General features: G+C 44.7%; 1 protein-coding gene across 3 annotated transcripts in view; it reads right to left on the bottom strand.

Moving 5' to 3' along the window:
• The window catches only part of LOC147019495 (synapsin-3-like), a 152844-nt gene extending 135688 nt beyond the window's left edge, over positions 1-17156 (bottom strand). For all 3 annotated transcript variants that reach the window (XM_085894040.1, XM_085894038.1, XM_085894041.1), the window contains exon 1: positions 17064-17156. The gene's annotated coding sequence lies outside the window, so the exon portion shown is untranslated. The remainder of the gene's footprint in view (positions 1-17063) is intronic.
• Between the last annotated feature and the right edge of the window lie 1926 nt (positions 17157-19082).

The raw sequence follows: 19082 nt of genomic DNA on the forward strand, positions 1-19082 counted from the left end.
CCCAAAGCAGTGTTCTGAGCCCAGTCCTATTGCTGATTTCATCACTGATCTCTTGGGAAAATCCTCTTTATATATTTGCTGATAACTCCACCCTATTCCGTGACATTCCTCATCATTCAGGTAGACAGGCAGCACTCTCTTACATCTGTCAGACCTTGACAAAAAAATCACAAGCTGGTCAAACACTTGGAATTTGTCTTTCAATCCTCACACTCTCGCTCTTTGAAAGGACTGCATGGCAAATCCTCTTATTTACTTTCATAACAATACTATTGATAAAGTTCAGTCATTCAAACTCCTGAATCTTGCTCTCAGCCATGATCTTTCTTGAACAAACCACATTTTGAAGTTTGCCTCCAAAGCCAGCCTCCAACTGAGCATCCTCTGTCATAAAAAGCCCTTCTTTGGCACACCTGAACTCCTATCGACTTACAAGGCCTTCATCTGCAGCGTGATGGAGTACAGCTCTCCCCTCTGGGCTCATTGCTTGCCTCACACCTTGCACGGCTTGATGCTGTGCAAACCAAAGCCTTCAGAATCATTGGAATCTCCTGCAATGAAGTTGAGTCGATGGGCCATATCACTTTTCCATTGCAGACAGGTCAGTGGTCACTGTCCACCACCGCCTCCTTTGGAGTCTTGCACCCTCTCGTCTTTCTGTGCTTTGTCCCCCCACCCCACCCCACCCCCCTCCTTACTCCCCAGGCACCTGCAGGGTGCATGCTGTCCACCATCAATCCCATTCTGGGGAAACTATCAAATCCAGGATCACTGCTGAAATCAAATCATTCATTCCTCTTTTTCCCCATCAGTGTAATCAACTTCCATATTCTCTTTCTTCAATCACATTCTTCTCTCCAGGTCTTCAAGACAGCTGTTCACCAGCATCCCAGCTTAGTCTCCATTCAAAATCATGATGTTTTCTACCCCCATTAACCCCCGACCCAAACTCCAAGTCCACCACCACCTTCCAAATTTGCAGTTTTTCCTTCCTGAGCATGTCCTTCTGTATCCATTTTGTTCACCCCTTCCCTAGCCATCATTCCTCCCCATATCTCTTATTTGTCCACATCTCCCTCTATTGTGTCCTTCAACACTGCTACTGGTGCTTCTCCCTCTCTTTCTACTGTTCCTTTTGTTCTGTTGTTTCCTGATCCATTCAGTGTTCTCGCTCTTCAACGAGCAGCTGTCACTCTGATACTTTTACATGGTGGTTTGCCAGAGTTTTGGAGGTTTAGAATGGGTCAACACACCCAAAACGTTTGGGAACAACTGCTCTTGATTTTTTTTTGGCGGTTCAAAGCAGTGAACATAAATGTGGTTATGAAATGCGATAAGCCACCAATAAAGGGTACAGTTAAGAAGGTAAATGAAATAATCGATCAGAGTCAGTCCAGTGTGAGAAGCACAGGTAAAGTGTAATTATCAGGAAGCATTTTAAATGAAGGAAAGGAACACATGGTGATAAAATTAGATGCACCATCAAAGGAAAAAAGAAAAGCAAGAAAGAAGAAAAAAAGCAGAGAAATTACAGAGAAAGTGATGGGGTCAGAGAGGTTGAGGAAATGAAAGAATTGAAATTGGTACAACATTTGCAATGGATGGTCGAGGTGGAGGTAGAGGGGGGGGGAGAGGAGGTGAGCATGATAACTGCAGAGGTGAATTAACACGTCGGTGTTAATTAGAGCCTCAGTTCCTGAAATGAAAATTCACAGAAAGTGGGCTGGAAATAAGTCGATTGAGAATCTATTTTTGGTGGAGATAAAACATTACATGGAGTCAAAGCAGGAAATATCAAATGTGCAGAAGTCAAAACTGAAACATTTGTGTTGACAAACTAAAGATAGGAATAGGAAGAGCAACTAAAATGCAAAGACTAAGCAAGAAGCAATGAAACATAGGGGCAATACCCCTGGGTGCTCACCTGGTAGTGGCTGGATAAGATAACCAGGGAGCCACGAATAGGTATGGATGACCCACAAAATTTGATACATCGAAGAAAGTGAATACCTATGGATGTTTTTTTTTTAATGCCGTGAACAAACTTTGGTACATCATAGGTAATAAATGTTGTGGTCAAGTTTCATCGAAATTGTGTGTGTAGTTTTGGGAAGAGAAAGCAAATACATATTGTGGGGGGAAACCCACTTTAGCACATCAAGGGTGATGAAGGTGGTAGTCAAAATGCATATTGGGGGGGGGACGAACCCCCCACAAACCCCCTGATTAAGTCTCAAAAGAGTTCCGGTTCTGGATTTGGAATGTCGGCAGGTCGCCTTCAGGGCTCTCTGCGGACGATCTCAAAGTTAAGTTTCTGGTCGTTATCCGTCCCGATTTAACAGGTTATTTTCTCACCTACATGTTACTGTGTTCCTAGTTCGGTTTCGTTTCAAAAATCGTGATATTTTGTGGGATTTCATCGACCTTGTCTTACCGGGTGCTTGAGGCCTACCTTTTTTTGTATACCTTGTCGAGGCTCGTGTGAGAGCTAACACACAACGCACATCAAGGGGGCATGAGACAAGAGGGGCGGGAGTGGGAGGGACAAAACAGTGGGGAACAGACACATTAGGAGATCTGTGGAAGGGAGAGGGACACGATGGGGAACATGGGGAATACAAGATGGACATTACAGGGACTTTCAGGAAGGAAAGCAGGGAATTTGAAGGAGGTGGGCTTGGGTGGATTATCGCGGGTAGAAAAGATCAAAGATTTGGATGGGGGATGATAAGAGGTGGTGGTGAACAGCTGTTTTGAAGGCCTGGAGGGAAGAATGGGAAAGAATAGAATGAGCGAGTTTATTCCAAAGGTAGGAAAAAAGAGGAATAAAAGAGTGAAGGTGAGCAGTGATTCGTGATTTTGGTAGTTTTACCAGAAGGGGGTTGTTGGCTGACCTTAAGTGCCCTGAGGAAATGTGGTGGGGACAAATCACAGAGAGAGCAGGGAGGGAAAGGCTGGAGAGGAGTCGGTAGAAGACAGAAAGACCACCGACCAACCTGCGGTGATTGAGTGAGAGGCCCAAAGACTCAGCCTCATTGCGGGAGATGCCGATGATCCGAAATGCCTTGGTTTCTACAGCGTGAAGCCGAGAAAGGTGGGAGGCAGGAGCACCAGCCCAGAGGGGAGAGCAGTACTCCATCAGGCTATGGACAAAAGCTTTGTAAGTGGTCAGGAGCTCAGGAGGTCCGAGGAAGGACTTTGCACGACAGAGGATTCCCAGTTGGTGACTGACTTTGGAGGCGATTTTGAAATGTGGCTTTCCCAGGAAAGGTCATGGCACATAGTGAGACCCAGAAGCTTGAAAGAAAGGACTTCTTCCAGAGGATTGTTGAGAAAGTGGATGATTTGGTTTTCTCAATGGTCCTTTCGAAGACACATAGTGAGAGTGTGAGATTTGTCAGGATTGAAAGACATGTTCCACGTGTTGGACCAGTTTGTGATTTTATCCAGATCTGCAGTGAGCGAAGAAGCTGCTGCTTGCCGGTCTGAGGGATGACCGATGGTATGGCAGAGGGTGGAGTCATCAGCAAAAAGATATAGAGGATTTTCCAGAGAGTCCGAGAGATCATTGCTGAAAACCAGAAAAAGAACAGGGCCCAGAACGCTACCTTGAGGAACTCCGGCCTGGACAGCAACAGGGGAGGAAAGAACTCCATTTTGGGCCACACGGTGACTGCGACAGGAGAGGAAGTCCACGAGCCATGAGTGGAGATGGCCTTGGATACCATGGGAAGAGAGTTTGTTGAGTAGGGTAGGGTGCCAGACTGTGTCAAAAGCACGTGATATGTCCAGGGTTACGGCTCGGATTTCCTGTCTGGCATTGAGGACCTCCATCCATTGTTGGGAGAGCAGAAGCAGCATATCCAGGGTAGAGTGACCTGGTCTGAAACCAAATTGATGATCGGAAATCAAGCCATTAGAGAAGAGGAAGGATTTCATGTCTGAAGCGATGATGGATTCCATAACCTTGCTGATGATTGGGAGAAGGCTGATTGGTCTGTAGTTGCAGGGATCTGTTTTTGCACCTTTTTCATGTAGGGCAGTGATGTTTGCAGATTTCCAAGCAGATGGCAGATGACCTTGAGCAAATGTAAGGGTGAATAGAACAGAGAGAGAGTGAGCAAGAGCAGAAGAGCAGGCTTTGAGGACACGTGGGCTGATGCCGTCTGGACCGGTTGCAGAATCTGAGTCGAGGTTTGACAGCAAGCTCTCCACCTTGTTAAGGCGCTGTCACACCTTGACGATTCAGCCAGCATATGCCGACTTATGAAAAATTTGTCTAAAACGCTGGCACACGTCGAATACGTTATGGGTAAGTTTTGTATACGTCAAGAGCACGCTGAAAAACACTGCCATACGTCGTAGTACGTTGGCTTTCATCGTTGTACTTTGCGGTTGTCCTCAAATTTTAGCATGCTTGAAATTTTACGACGTATGCCAGCGTATGACTCGCACGTTCTGCTACGCTGGCCATAAGTTGTAGGCACGTTATGCGATCGTTGACACACGTTACTTGTAAGTTACTCATAAGTTGAAACACGTCGAGGTAATGATTAGCATACCCGAAACTTATTTATAACCTATGAGGAACGTGTTGTAGGCACGTTACACGATCATTGATACACGTCGAGGCACGTTATGCGATCGTTGACACACGTCGAGGCACGTTACTTGTAAGTTACTCATAAGTCGAAACACGTCGACGTAATGCTTAGCGTACCCAAAACTTATTTCTAACCTATGAGTAACGTGCTTTGAACCGATGTGTAAACGTACCTCCAACGCATATTGACATATTTGATTGACGTCTTCCGGACGACCACAGAACTTACTGAACGTGTTTCCAATATACAGCTACCGTATAATGGCGTATTGGCAGCGTTAAAAAAATAAAAAAACTTCTGATATTTCATCACGTGCCGTTACGTCATGTCTGATTGCCTCTTCAGTTTGCTCATGTCTTATTCTTAGTTCCTCCTCTGTGAATATTTTCTGTTTGAGGATATTGTCACGTCGACGTCTAAACTTAAAAGCAAATGTCCGAATATATTTTAAAATTCGTGATAGACTAAAAAATAAATATAAAAACAACTTCAGATATTTCGTCACGTGCCTTCACGGAGCCAAAGAGAAAAAAAAATGTGCCTTGATGGAGAAATTAAGTTTCGGGTATGCCAAACATTACCTCGATGTGTTTCGACTTATGAGTAACTTACAAGGAACTTGTGTCGACGTGTGTCAATGATCGCATATCGTGATGCAGTGATGATATCCACCAAACAGTGATGACTCCATCTACACCTCACAATCCGAAAACATGGACCAACTTCGATCTTCTCATCCAAACTTTCTCTTCCTCATATGTGGCGACTTCAATTGTCATCATGCCAGTTGGCTCCGTGTGGGTACCTCTCTCACCTGTCGTGGCACCTCAGCAAAAGCTTTCTGCGACTCATTGGGACTGACTCAATCGGTCAACTTCCCGACCCGGATCTCAACCAATGGTACTCCCTCTCTTCTGGATCTGATTTTGACAAATTTCCCTGACAATATCTGCTGCGCTTCCTCTGCTCCAATGGGTTCTTCTAACCACATCCTTGTCAAAGTGGACATCTCTCTGGCTATTATCAGAGAACCACCTCACTGCCGTCGAGTCTGGCATTTCACTCAAGCAGAATGGCAGGGTCTCCAAGCAGCCATCAAACTTATAGATTGGTCTCCTATCACTACTTTCTCCAACATCAACTCATCCTGGGAATTCTTTCAAAGAAACTTACTCTCCCTCATGCACAGATTTATCCCCTCTCGTCTTCAGTTGTCCTCCCCTTCCTCCCACCCTTTGTTCACTGAAGCTTGTGGTGAGGCAGTTGTCCTGAAACAACTTGCTTTTGCCTCATGGAAAGCAAACCCAACTGAGGGCAATCTCAGTTCCTTCCATAAAGCTCAGAACAAGTGTGTATCTACCCTCAGGAGAGCCAGAAAACAACATCTTTCTCATCTCAAGTCTGAACTCTCAAACCTCTCTCCCTCCTCAAAATCTTGGTGGCGTCTAATCAAATCTGTTTCTGGTGTATGTTCCCCCTCCATCCCCTCCCTTACCTCAAATGGCCGCACTGCTGATACCGCACGTGAAAAGGCTGAATGCCTAAACTCGGTGTGTGCAGCTAAATCTTGTGTCCAAAACCCATCACTTTCTCGACCCACCTTACCCAGTCACACCCAACTTCCCTGGACTCTGTGTCCTCTTCTACTGACAAGGTGGAGTGCCTGCTGTCAAACCTCGACTCAGATTCTGAAACCGGTCCAGACGGCATCAGCCCACGTGTCCCAAAAACCTGCTCACCCCCTCTCTCTTCTATTCACCCTCATTTGCTCAAGGTCATCTGCCATCTGCTTGGAAATCAGCAAACATTACTGCCCTGCATAAAAAAGGTGCAAAAACAGATCCCTGAAACTTCAGACAAATCAGCCTTCTCCCAATCATCAGCAAGGTTATGGAATCCATCATCGCTTCAGACATGAAATCCTTCCTCTTCTCCAACGGAAATTGATTTCCGATCATCAATTTGGTTTCAGACCAGGTCACTCTCCACTGGATATGCTGCTTCTGCTCTCCCAACAATGGATGGAGGTCCTCAATGCCAGACAGGAAATCCGAGCCGTATCCCTGGACATATCATGTGCTTTTGACACAGTCTGGCACCCTGCCCAACTCACCAAACTCGCTTCCGATGGCATCAAATGCCATCTCCACTAATGGCTCACAGACTTCCTCTACTGTCGCAGTCAACGTGTGGCCCAAAATGGAGTTCTTTCATCCCCTCTTCCTGTCCAGGCTTGAGTCCCTCAAGGGAGCGTTCTGGGCCCTGTTCTTTTTCTGGTTTTCATCAACGATCTCTCCGACTCTCTGGAAAATCCTCTATATCTCTTTGCTGATGACTCCACCCTCTGCCGTACCATCTGTCATCCCTCATACCAGCAAGCAGCAGCTTCTTCACTTACTGCAGATCTGGATAAAATCACAAACTGGTCCAACACGTGGAACATGTCTTTCAATCCGGACAAATCTCACACTCTCACTGTGTCTCTCCGAAAGGACCATTTCGAACCCCCCCCCCCCCATCCACTTTCTCATCAATCCTCTGGAAGAAGTCCTTTCTTTCAAGCTTCTGGGTCTCGCTATCTGCCATGACCTTTCCTGGGAAAGCCACATTTCAAACCTCGCCTCCAAAGCCAGTCGCCGACTGGGAATCCTCCGTCGTGCAAAGTCCTTCCTCGGCCCACCTGAGCTCCTGACCACTTACAAAGCTTTTGGCCGCAGCCTGATGGAGTGCTGCTCTCCCCTCTGGGCTGGTGCTCCTGCCCCTCACCTTTCTCGGCTTCACGCTGTGGAAACCAAGGCTTTTCGGATCATTGGCATCTCCCGTGATGAGCCTGAGTCTTTGGGCCTCTCACTTAATCACCGCAGGTTGGTCGGTGGTCTTTCTGTCTTCTACCCTCTCCTCTCCAGCCTCGCCCCCCCCCCCTGCTCTCTCTGCGATTTGTCCCCACCACATTTCCGCAGGGCGCTCAAGGTCCGCCAACAACCCCCTTCTGGTAAAACTACCAAAATCATGAATCACTGCTCACCTTCACTCTTTCATTCCTCTTTTTTCCCCACCTTTGGAATAAACTCCCTCACTCTATTCAATGCAATTCTTCCCTCCAGGCCTTAAAAACAGCTGTTCACCACTACCTCTTATCCAAATCCTCAATCTTTTCTACCCCCGATAATCCACCCAAGCCCATCTCCTTCAAATTCCCTGCTTTCCTTCCTGAAAGTCCTGTAATGTCCATCTTCTATTCCCCATGTTCCCCGTCCCATCCCTCTCCCTTCCACAGATCTCCTAATGTCTCTGTTCCCCACTGTTTTGTCCCTCCCACTCCCGCCCCTCTTGTCTCATGCCCTCTTGCTGTGCGTTAGCTCTCATACGAGCCTCGACAAGGTATACAAAAAAAAAACAACAAAATAAAAAACAACCCTTATTCCCCAATTATTTAATGCGGTGAACGATCTTTGGTACGAAACAGGTGATGAAGGCTGTATTCAAGTTTAATCGAAATTAGTTGTGCAGTTTCAGAGAAGAAAGCAAATACATATTTTGGGGGAAACCCCCCTTAAATCCCCTTAGACCCCAATTGTTCTAATGTCATGAATGAACTTTGGTACATCACGGGTGATGAAGGTTGTCGTCAAGTTTCATCGAAATTGGTTGTGTAGTTGCAGAGAAGAAAGCAAACACCTCTTTGGGGGGGGGGGGCAACCCCCCCATAAACTTCCTCCATAGACCCCCTCAGACCTGGATTTTTTTTAATGCCATGAACAAACTTTTGTCCATCGTGGTTGATGAATGTTGTCAAGTTTCATCAGAATTGCATGGGTAGTTTCTGAGAAGAAAGCAAATACCTATTTTGGGTGGCACCACCCATAGAACCCCTTTGGGTCTGATTTTTTTTTTAATGCCATAAATAAGCTTTGGTACATACATGGTGAAGTTTCATCGAAATATGATCTATAATTTCAGAGAAGTTGCAAGTATTTGTGGACAGACGGACGGACGGATGAACGGATAGAAGGGCAACGCACCATCCCATAAGCTCCCTGGATCTATGTTCCAGGTGAGCTAAAAAATAAAATAATAACCAAGTAAATTGAGCAAGCTTTTTATGTTATCAGAAAATGAGCTGAGCAGGTTCTCCAGCCAGGTTGAAAGAAAAATAATTTGAAAGAAATCTCGAAATGAAAGGTGTCGTCAGCTCGGACCGTTTACACACAGGCACAAACATCACATGATATGGGAATTGAAAGTGAAATGGACTTTCGGCTTGCAAAAGGTTAAATCAACAACCTCACACTTCAAGGTGCACTGTGACCGAATATATTTGCAGCTGCTTCTTTGATCACCAAAGATTATTCGGGATTGATCTCAAGCCCCTGTTCTTCGAAAATGACTGTCCAAGGGTTGCAACCATCAGTGAAACGCTGAAGATGTATGTAAAACGTAAATGCTGAGACTGTCATTTTGTGTTTTCTCAGATGATTGTACATTGGTCTCTTTCTCCCTGTTGTATAGTTATTCCTGAAACGTTGACCTCTTGTAAAACAAAGACTCCATAGCAATGCAAGTTAATTACACCATGAGCGTGAAGCAAAAAGCGTGGTTCAGCAATTGGTTCACTTTGTCTGTCTGTCTGTCCATCTAAAAACGTCGGTTTATGATCGAGGAACAACTTGATTTAAATTTAATGTTATAGTTGGAACACAAATTGGAAAACAAACCTGTACATTAGCAAGACTTTTGCTCTGAATGTCGGCCTGATCACGCATGTGCAGAAAGGACTGAGATAGTTTTATTTTTTGCTGTCTGGCAGTAAAACAAGAAGAAAATCATTGCATACAGGAAACATGCTGTTTTTTAAGAATATCATAAAGGACACAAACAAAAGGCACAAAGAACGAATGTAACGTGTTAAATAGAGTGGTATAAAAGACACTGCGTCAATGGAGGTAAACTTCCAAAACATTTTTTTATACAACCTTTAAAGTCTTTATTTTATTTAAATTTAATTATACAGTTGAACACTGCAGTACAAAAATCACCTTCTTGGCACTAGCAAAACCCTTCCATTTAACAGTACTTGGACAAAATATTTCCTCTGTTCTCTCAACTACTCAAGGATGTATTTTTTCTTCAGGTGAACATCCTCCTGGTTAAACTCCCAAAATCCAAACTTAGAGCACCACCTTAACTCTTTTATTCCAAACGTCCCAGATCCCATGTGGAACCGCCTTCCAGAGGCAGTTCTATCCCCCATTCACTTCATGGCCTCAGTCTCATCTCATGTCATCCCCCATTCTTACCTATAATCTTATTTTTTTACCTTCATTAACCTTTCCTAACCCACTTACCAGATTTGGTGGCAGAATGGTTTGAGCGTCCGCACTGAGTCTGGGAGGTCGGCATCCATCCATCCATTGGGACCATACTCTGTGCAGAGCGTTGGTGCTGCCTTCGCAGTCTCCTTGGCTACTGGGCACAATCCTGGACGGATCACCACTCCAACACAGGATACCAGCAAGCTGATACTCATTTTGCCAACCTCAGGAGGATGACAGGCAGAGTCAACCCCACCTGGTATTAATTCAACAGCTGAACAGGATTTGAACTCAGGACCCCAGGATCCAAAGCCCACCACCCTAACCACTAAGCCAACACCAGGCATAGGTCGGCATGGTTCAAACGATAGACATTAAAAATGGAACGTGCTGCTTCCTTGTTTGATGCACAGCATTTAAAAGGATGGAGCACAGACAAAAAACACTGGGAAGGCATTGGCAAACCACCCTGTATAACCCTTTCTAGAAACTGCTTCAGCAGCACCAACGTTCTGTAAAATGTACGGTAGGCCACATCAAAATGAATAAAAAATTATTAAATCAAATTTTATAATTAATATTTTCAAATCAAGTCAAAAACAACTGATGCTTGGAGGTTGCTATGTCCCTCCCCTCCTCCCCTTCTCCCCTCCTCCCAGCCATCCCCCTCCTCTTTTTCTGTTTGTTCATTCCTGCTCAAGTCAGTTCCCATACACGTTGTCATCATGCTCTTCCATGAGCCACAATGTTGTATGAAAAAAAAAAAGAAAGCATAATAATTTTTCCCCTTCATTGGAGAATAATGATCAATGCACGAGTCCCGAGTATTTTCCCATGAATATGCAAATCGGCGAGAGTGAAGGATTGAAGTATGATGCCTGAAAGGAAAAAAAATGCCGATTAAGGAATTCGAGCAAATGCTGATGAATTTATCACAATGTTGATCACAGAATTCCAGGCTGCAACCAAAATAATTTGACAGCTATGTTTAAAATTCAAAACGTAGCATTTTCAGCAAGCTCAAAAATTACTTCAACTCGAGAGTTCATTGAACACCTTACCCGACGTAAAATGTCGAAATGATTTAAAATGTAATATTTTTGTGCAAGTACTGCAAAAATGGAAGGGCTTTAAAAGTGCAAAAAATGTGATTTGTGTTCCACATTGTTGAAGTATATAAATAAATTGAAATAAAATAACGATTTAAAAGGTTGTCGAAAAAAAAACAAAATTTTTTTTGGAAGTTTACTGCCGTTGTTGTCTTATAGTCTTATACACCACCGTATTTAACATGTTGCATTCATCATTTGTGCCTGTTGTTTTTTGTGTCCTTTACGACGTCCTTAAAAACAGTACGTTTCCTGTTTGGAATAATTTTAATTTTTGTTTGACTACAAGGTGGGCAGACAGAATTTTATAAAAAGTTATCTCACTCCTCTCTGCGTATGCACGATCAGGACAAATTCAGAGTCGAAGAACTGCTAAACCTGAAGTTCGTTTTTCGATTCATGTTCAAAATATGACATTCAATTGAAATTAAGTTGTTCCTCGATTATATACTGACCTTTGAAGACACATGCATAGACAGACAGAGTAAACAAATTGCTTAACCATACTTTTTGATTCACACATGCAGAGTAATAATGTTTCCTGCTGATAGAAAGCGATTTCAAAAAATAAAAAAACACAACGTGTGGACACCTTATGAGGGTGGGCAGAGTGTCAAAATAAAAATGGCTCTTGTGAGTGGTTTTTCAGGTTTCCCAGGAGGAAGGAAAGCAAGGCACATTTGAAATATTTTATGCAAAGAGGTAAGTGGGGGAAGAAAAAAAAAAGGATTTTCAAACTACGGTTTCACTCATAACCGTCGTTATATTAAAATTGCTCTTAACCCTCTTTAAGAAGTTTTGTTTTAAGAAGCACACACACTTTGTGATTGTTCCCTTTGTATGATTTCAAAAGCAATTCCCATGTTTGTTTGTTTTTTTTTAAGTTGAATTAAGACACATTTTCCTTCCTTGGGAAATGAGTAAGACTGTACCTGAGTGAGTCAGCCACAGCTGCAGGTTATAGTAAATACTGAAATTATTCACTTCGCTTACGGATAAGGCGTGGGAATATTGCTTGCACCATGATGATATGGTAATCTTGTTGGACTGGTATTGTTAATTCTCACATCCTATATTTACTCTACGTGCGTGAAGAGAAAAGTGGGGTTAAGCAAAATTGGTTCACTTTGTCTCTCTACAAACATCAGTTTATGATCGAGGTTAAAAACTTGATTTCAGTTGAATGTTATATTTTGAACATGAATTCGTACTTTGGCAGTGAATTTGTCCAGATCATGCACGTACACAGAGAAGAGTGAGATAATTTTTTTTAACTCCGTCTGCCTGTATGACAATCAAACAATCAAAACAAAATTACAAATCATTCCAATCAGGAAAAACGTACTGTTTTTAAGGACGTCATAAAGGACACAAACAACACGCATGAATAACGAATGTAATGTGTTAAAAAAAAAAGTGATATTAAAGACGCTGCATCAACGGTGGTAAACTTCAGAAGAATGTTTTTTCGACAGCCTTTAAAATCATTATTTTATTTCAATTTTATGGAACACTTGGACATTGTAGAACGCAAATCGCTTTTTTTTTTGGCACTTTCAAAACGCTTCTGTTTAGCAGTACTTGAACAAAAAATATTACGGCATTTTACATCATCTTGACCAATCAAATTTGCCACTCGTAGACCCCACCCATGTCCTGTTTTATCACGTCTCTGTGGGATAAGGTGGGATATGAACTTCTTCGTTATTTCTGAGTGTAAGTTTAAAATTAATCTCATACCAGAAACTGTATAAACATGAACTTGTGGCCAACACAACAGACAGACAGACAGACAGACATTGATCCCTATAGTGGCGATGGCCTTGCGTTCGGTAATCAGGGTGGCTAATAATTATCAGCATACACTGGCCAAGATGTTGTCTACGGCATGTTCCGTGTTCTACGGCATGTGTACCATTTCTGTTCTTCACAATGCAGCTTGGATGCATTGACAGACTTACAAAGATTTATCCACCCTTGAACCTTCAGCAATATTCACTCTGCTCCTTGCACTTTGACTTATTTAGCTTGTCCTACAGTGAGTATACATGTATTTAACCATCGGTTAAGGGACAATAAAAGTTGTTCTCCAGTCAGAAGAGGTTTCTGTGTGGAACATGGTTTATAATATATAACGTGTTGCGGTGTGGCATACATGAGCCAACTTATACACACATCTAACAAAATGATTAGTTGCATCAAAAAACAGTTGGGTGAAAGTCAGACATTGCACACCCACATTTTAAAAAGCAAATGTTCCTTTGTGAACCTTTTTATCATCCTATACTTTCCACGATGTCAAAGGCAATTTGAGACCTCTCGTTTCTCATCAAACCAATATCCCATGCTCAATCGGACAGAACTGTTTAATTGAAGATGGAGCCAAAATTAAACAGTTCTTGTGTTTATGACATTCTGGTCACGATTAAAAAAAAAACTGAAACAAAACTGTTCTTGACAGACAGGAAGAAGACCGGGCAACCACCATGGAAGACAACAATTACAAACTGGCAACCTAAAGAAGGCCCCAGAAGAAGTTGAAGTAGCCCAAAGACCAGACTACAAAGAAATTAAATTGAAAAACTGGAGTACAATGCCATAAAATTGCATTGAATAGAACAAAGTGGACCAAGTTAAGGGAGCCCCTCATCATACAGTGGACTGAATAGGCTGGTCACGTCAGGTCTATGACAAAAAAAAATGTCTGGGACAAGCAATTTGGTACAAGGTACGTGTGTGAGAAGAGGTGGGCAGAAGGACTCCATGATTAACATAAGGCTATCCCGAAGTAACCACTGTCTGTTTAGTTATGAAAATCTGTTCCACATTGGGTTCAACTGTAGGGCTGGCAGGATAGCCTCAAGGTACGCACACTCGCCTCTGAGCTGTATCGCCTGGGGTTTCAATCTCGACACAGGTATAAAACTGTCATTCTGGTGCATCACAGGCAGGACAAGGCATCAATGTGTTTGCCATCCCTCTCATAGAAGTTAAACTGAGCATTAGTTGGTGAAAGTTAAAGATCCTACGGTCTCCTTCATGAAGAGTGGGTGAGGTATCGCCAGCACCCTGAACAAATTACGCTGTTCTAATTTATACAGGGCAACACCCCCCCCCCCCCGGCACCCCCAGCAAATGATGATACCAGCGGCCTTGTGCTATGCAAGAAAAAAAAAAGAGTAACAAAAACTCGACTCATGCTGCGTGCTGAGCATGTAAACACATTGCCAAAGGAGATAATAAGGTAATGAGGTGAAAAGGGAGCACCTGGGTAGGTGATGCTTTCATTTGAATGGAAATATTGTACTCCAATACTGCAGCCACTCTTGACTTTGAAGTAGAATGGAAAGATTTAAATTAACAAATCATGACATTTTTCAGTAATACGCGGTTAGATAGCTGACAGTAGCAAACCCACTGGCTTGATGTTTCATACGTCTGCTGCAGAGGACAGGCAGCATGTTGTCGCCTTGGGAAAAATAATGCAGATATAGCCATCCCATGAGGGTGCCAGCTTTGTGTCCAGATGATAATCCATGTGAGCGAATCGTGTGCATCGTGAAAGCGTCTCACGACATGACCATCTCAGCCTCGCTACGGATCTCAGGTTGCCATGGGGAAGTTGTTTCCAACAATAGGTTCTTCACTGTTGCGTGAAATGGCAAGCCAAGGAGGCGAGCATGAACATGGATTGTGAAATGGAAGCCATGGCCGTCACAATGTCATGCTAAGGCTTGTCTTACTCAAGATTTTACACCACTTACGTAAATTTGTGTCGGAAATCCTGCTCGTGCATTTATCCTACTGGTCCTCCATGTCACTCATATTTAAGTGTACTCTTGTTGCTTTCATAAGGAGCGAGCATGCGGTTAATGTATATATGATAATATCAGGGCATTAAAGTGAGTGCGTTCCGCATTTATTTCAAATATATGCAGGGTTGTCATCGACGCAGCAAATTGGAATTTTAGAGCAGTCATGCCATCCATGTTTGATGCGACAGATAACTCTGAGCATTAATGTCATTGGCGATCAAGGTGAGTCACTGTGTGTCAAAGCAGACCGTCCGAAGCCAGTAAAGAGCGAGTTGTGCACAATATAAAATGCATGTCACCATTTCGCCCGAAGTGTATATTTACTTTGACGTCATTAATGTTGGTGGACGTCTTTTGCTGTCAAATGATCACTGGAAGGCATCGTGACGATACCAGTTGATGGTAATTAGACCAGCCCCAGGAGTGGTGTATGGAATAGGCTTAGCAGGTGTCCGGATGAGCACCATCCGTGTTTTTGAGGAGGCAAGGTCTTACCCCAGGGATAACCAACAGCTGTGATATTGGTAACCATTGTTAGTTACTCAGGAGGGATCGTTGTAGATTTGTGCACAAAAGGAAATCTTTCTGTCACATCAGTCCCCTGTCTGTCCAACATAGGATGCCGATGTGGAATAGAGGATGCCATGTCTCGATCATCAGTTGCCCCGTTTCGATCGTCAGATAGATGTCCCATTGCGATCAGATAGACGCCCTGTTTCCACCGTCAGATGCCCTGCTTCCACCGTCAGATGCCCTGCTTCCACCGTCAGATGCCCTGCTTCCACCGTCAGATGCCCTGCTTCCACCGTCAGATGCCCTGCTTCCACCGTCAGATGCCCTGCTTCCACCGTCAGATGCCCTGTTTTGGTCTTGGTGCATAATTCCTCCCAATCGTGGTTTTGATGTTCTCATTTGGATAACGGGAAGAGAAACTTGTTACGAGCAAACAAAGAGAGAGAGTAGTTCGGTCAAAATATTATAGAAAAAAAAATGATAACTATCGTGTTCTTTGTGACAATGCCGATTTACTCGGCAGCATTGCAGAGTAAGGAGCATGAATGAGGCGCCGATAAAAGAATAACATGCTTGAATGAACAAAAGTGCAAGGATGAGGAGGAGGTGGAGGAGGAGGAGGAGGAGGAGGAGGAGGGCAAAGAGCCAACAAACAAGTGCTAAGGGTGGGGGGGGGGTAGCGAGCCATCATGGTTGCGAAGGGGCTTGGGGTGTAGAGCAATCCACCAAAGACGCACAAGGAGGAGTGGGGGAAGCGAGCATCAATGGATGCGTATTGGGGGGGTATAACGAGCCCCAATGGGGGGTGGGGGGAACCGATCCACGACGGATGCTCATGTGGGGTGGAGAGGGAGCCCCACGTACGTGCAGATGGGAGGAGGGGAAGCGAGTCCCCACTCACATGCGTGTGGAAACGGAGAGCGAGCCCACTCGGACGTGCAATGGGGAGGGGGGAGAGAACGTGCTCCCACCAACTGAGGAGGGTGGTTATTGAGCCTCCACAGACGCACACGGGGACATGGAGCGGAGGAGGGGGGGGGGCAGCGAGCCATCACAGATGCTACCCGGGTGTCCACAAATGCATTCTGTATGCTGTTCTCCTGGCACAGGGTTTGGTCCGTTTTTACTTTTAAGTGATGGAAACCTCGACAAGAGATTCAGAACCGCCTTAAACCAAGAATCCCGCTCCAACAGCGGCGATCGATGGATCGGTGGAGTCGAAATAAAATGTGCACTCAACAAGACAGCACCGCTCACGGCACGCTCGGTCAGTGGACCACACCCTTAAACCGAGCCGTGAATTATCCAGCAGCTCCAGCACGACTGTGGCAACAATATGTATCATTATGTCGGCGGATCAAAGAGCGCGGACGGCACACGGGTCGTGGACGCACACGTACTACGATCAATGGAGACGAGCAGTCAAAAACAATTTTGGCCCAACATCGCGACAACACAGACGTCGTTGTTTATTTGTTTTATTTGTTGCTCGATCCGAGGTTAAAAAAAATTTCCCAATTTACCAACGAACCGGCGGCTGCAGCGAGCGCGGATCGAGGGAGCTGTCCGTCGTTCGGTGCTGAATGATGCGCCGTGCAAAAAAGGGCGCGAGAGACTCAATGCACCTCGCTCGGAGCTGCATGCGGCTCAAAAGGAACCGTGCACGCATGTACATGGTAAAAGCACACGGTTCGCACGCAAGGCGCTTACCTCGGAGCTGCTGCAGGGCGGCCGGCTCGTTCAGCCTCCTCTGGGGGCTCAGGAGAGAGGGATGGGTGCGGGAAGATCGAGGGGAGGGGGTTGCGAAGGGGAAGGGGCATCGATAATCCCACCAATGTGCGAAGTGCCCTGAGGACGACTGCACGACGGGGAGGTCCGCCGTTCACACGACGCAGAGTGCCCTCAGACCATATGTTTTACTGATGATGAATCTCAACGTCGTCGACGTGCCCGCGCGTCATCCTCACGCGTCGCAACGTGCACGTTTTGTACCGGGTTTCCTGGGAGGAAATGTTCAAGCTTGAAGCTTAATACTCATGACTGTTCTCAATTTTCACCATAAGGATACTTTTGAGTTTGCATCACCCAAAACGGACAAACCTAACTGGGTTTTGTGTTTCTACACATTCCGCGTGAGCAGCCATTTTCATTCATCCCACTGAAAGCCACTAGTACCAACCGATATTCCAATATGAAGCCCGGAATCGTGTTGTCCACACATCGACATGTCCGATTAATCAACATTTAACATCCTGGAAGTTGGACTGGAATGCTGGTACTCGATCGAGGGAAGTGAACTCACCGTGTGAAGCCGCTGAGACTTGCAGAGACAACTACCAGGCACAACATTGATGATGCAGGTGAACGATTCGTTAACGAGGAATTTTGCTAAGCTCAAGGGCAAGGGAAAGCAAGTGAAAAACGATGGCCAAGCAGTGTTGTACATCGGACATCCGAAAGATACACAACGACGGATTACAATCATTTCAAAACAGTGATGTAAACACAGGGGCAACACCCCCAGGGCACTCACCTGGTCACGGCTGGATAAGATAACCAATAAATCACAGGTAGGCATGGATGACCCACTAAATATGTTACGGAGAAGAAAGTAAATACCTATGGATGTTTTTTGTAATGTCGTGAACAAACTTTGTTACATCACGGGTGATGAAGGTTGCGATCAAGTTTCATCAGAATTGCATCTGTAGTTTCTGAGAAGAAAGCGAATACCTATTTTTTGGGGGGGGGGAACAATTCCTGCAGACCCCCATCGGGCCCGATTTTTTTTTTAATCGATGAATCAATTTTGGTGCATACTGGGTGACAAAGGGTGCGGTGAAGGTTCATCGAAATAGTCTGTGTCGTTTCAGAGAAGTTGCAAGTATTTGTGGACGGACGGATGGACGGGGCCAATCCCGTAAGCTCCCCGGAGCTACGTTCCAGGTGCGTTAATAAGCAATGAATCAATTCATGGAACGATTTACAATAGCAATATCATGAACTCTCCAAAAAAAATTGTTCAACATAATCAAATGGAAGATCAAATACTGCATTGGAGTCATCAGGAGGAACCCAAAGAGAGAAAGAGCAAAGATGGAATCATCAGGAGGAACCCAAAGAGGGTTCGGGTTTCAGCTGCTACTCCACAACCCTCAAACCCATCGAAGCGCAGCCAAGTGAACCTCACAGAAAACTTTCTGCAAGAATTCACTTCTCGCTACGAAGACAGATAGATAAAGAAAGAGAGAAATAAGGAGTAAAAGAGGTAAAAGAAAAAGCAAGAATTAGAATGAATAAAGCAAAACATTAAAAAGTAGAAAGAAGTGTGAAACGAAGTGTTTTCCTTTTCCTTCCAGCCCTCCACCCCTCAACCCAAATGCCTCATGCATAGAATATGCTTTGCAGTGGAAGATAGTCTCCTCATCCTCTCTGCTCCAACTCACCTCATTCTATTCTTTCGGAGCGCAGTTCTTGTTGGTTTTGGAGCGGGGGTGGGGGGGGGGGGCTCCTCTTCAGCTTTTTCGCATCTGTGCAGAGCTCGGTCTCATAGTGAGGTTGAGATCTTCTTTATCACCGGTGAAGATGCATCCTTTCATCTTTTTGGCACACATTCCGGCTGCTCGGGCTCGGTCTCAACCTCCGAAGGGTCCGTGCCCTTTTAATGACGTTTTGCTTGTAGCCAGGCTTTTACCCAAGGGGCCTTGGAGCCCCGGCTGCTCGTCAGGA

The sequence above is a fragment of the Eptatretus burgeri genome, chromosome 9 (assembly GCF_056783735.1).
Source record: "Eptatretus burgeri isolate ZD-2024b chromosome 9, Ebu_testis_v1, whole genome shotgun sequence".
In the NCBI taxonomy this organism is placed as follows: domain Eukaryota; kingdom Metazoa; phylum Chordata; class Myxini; order Myxiniformes; family Myxinidae; genus Eptatretus; species Eptatretus burgeri.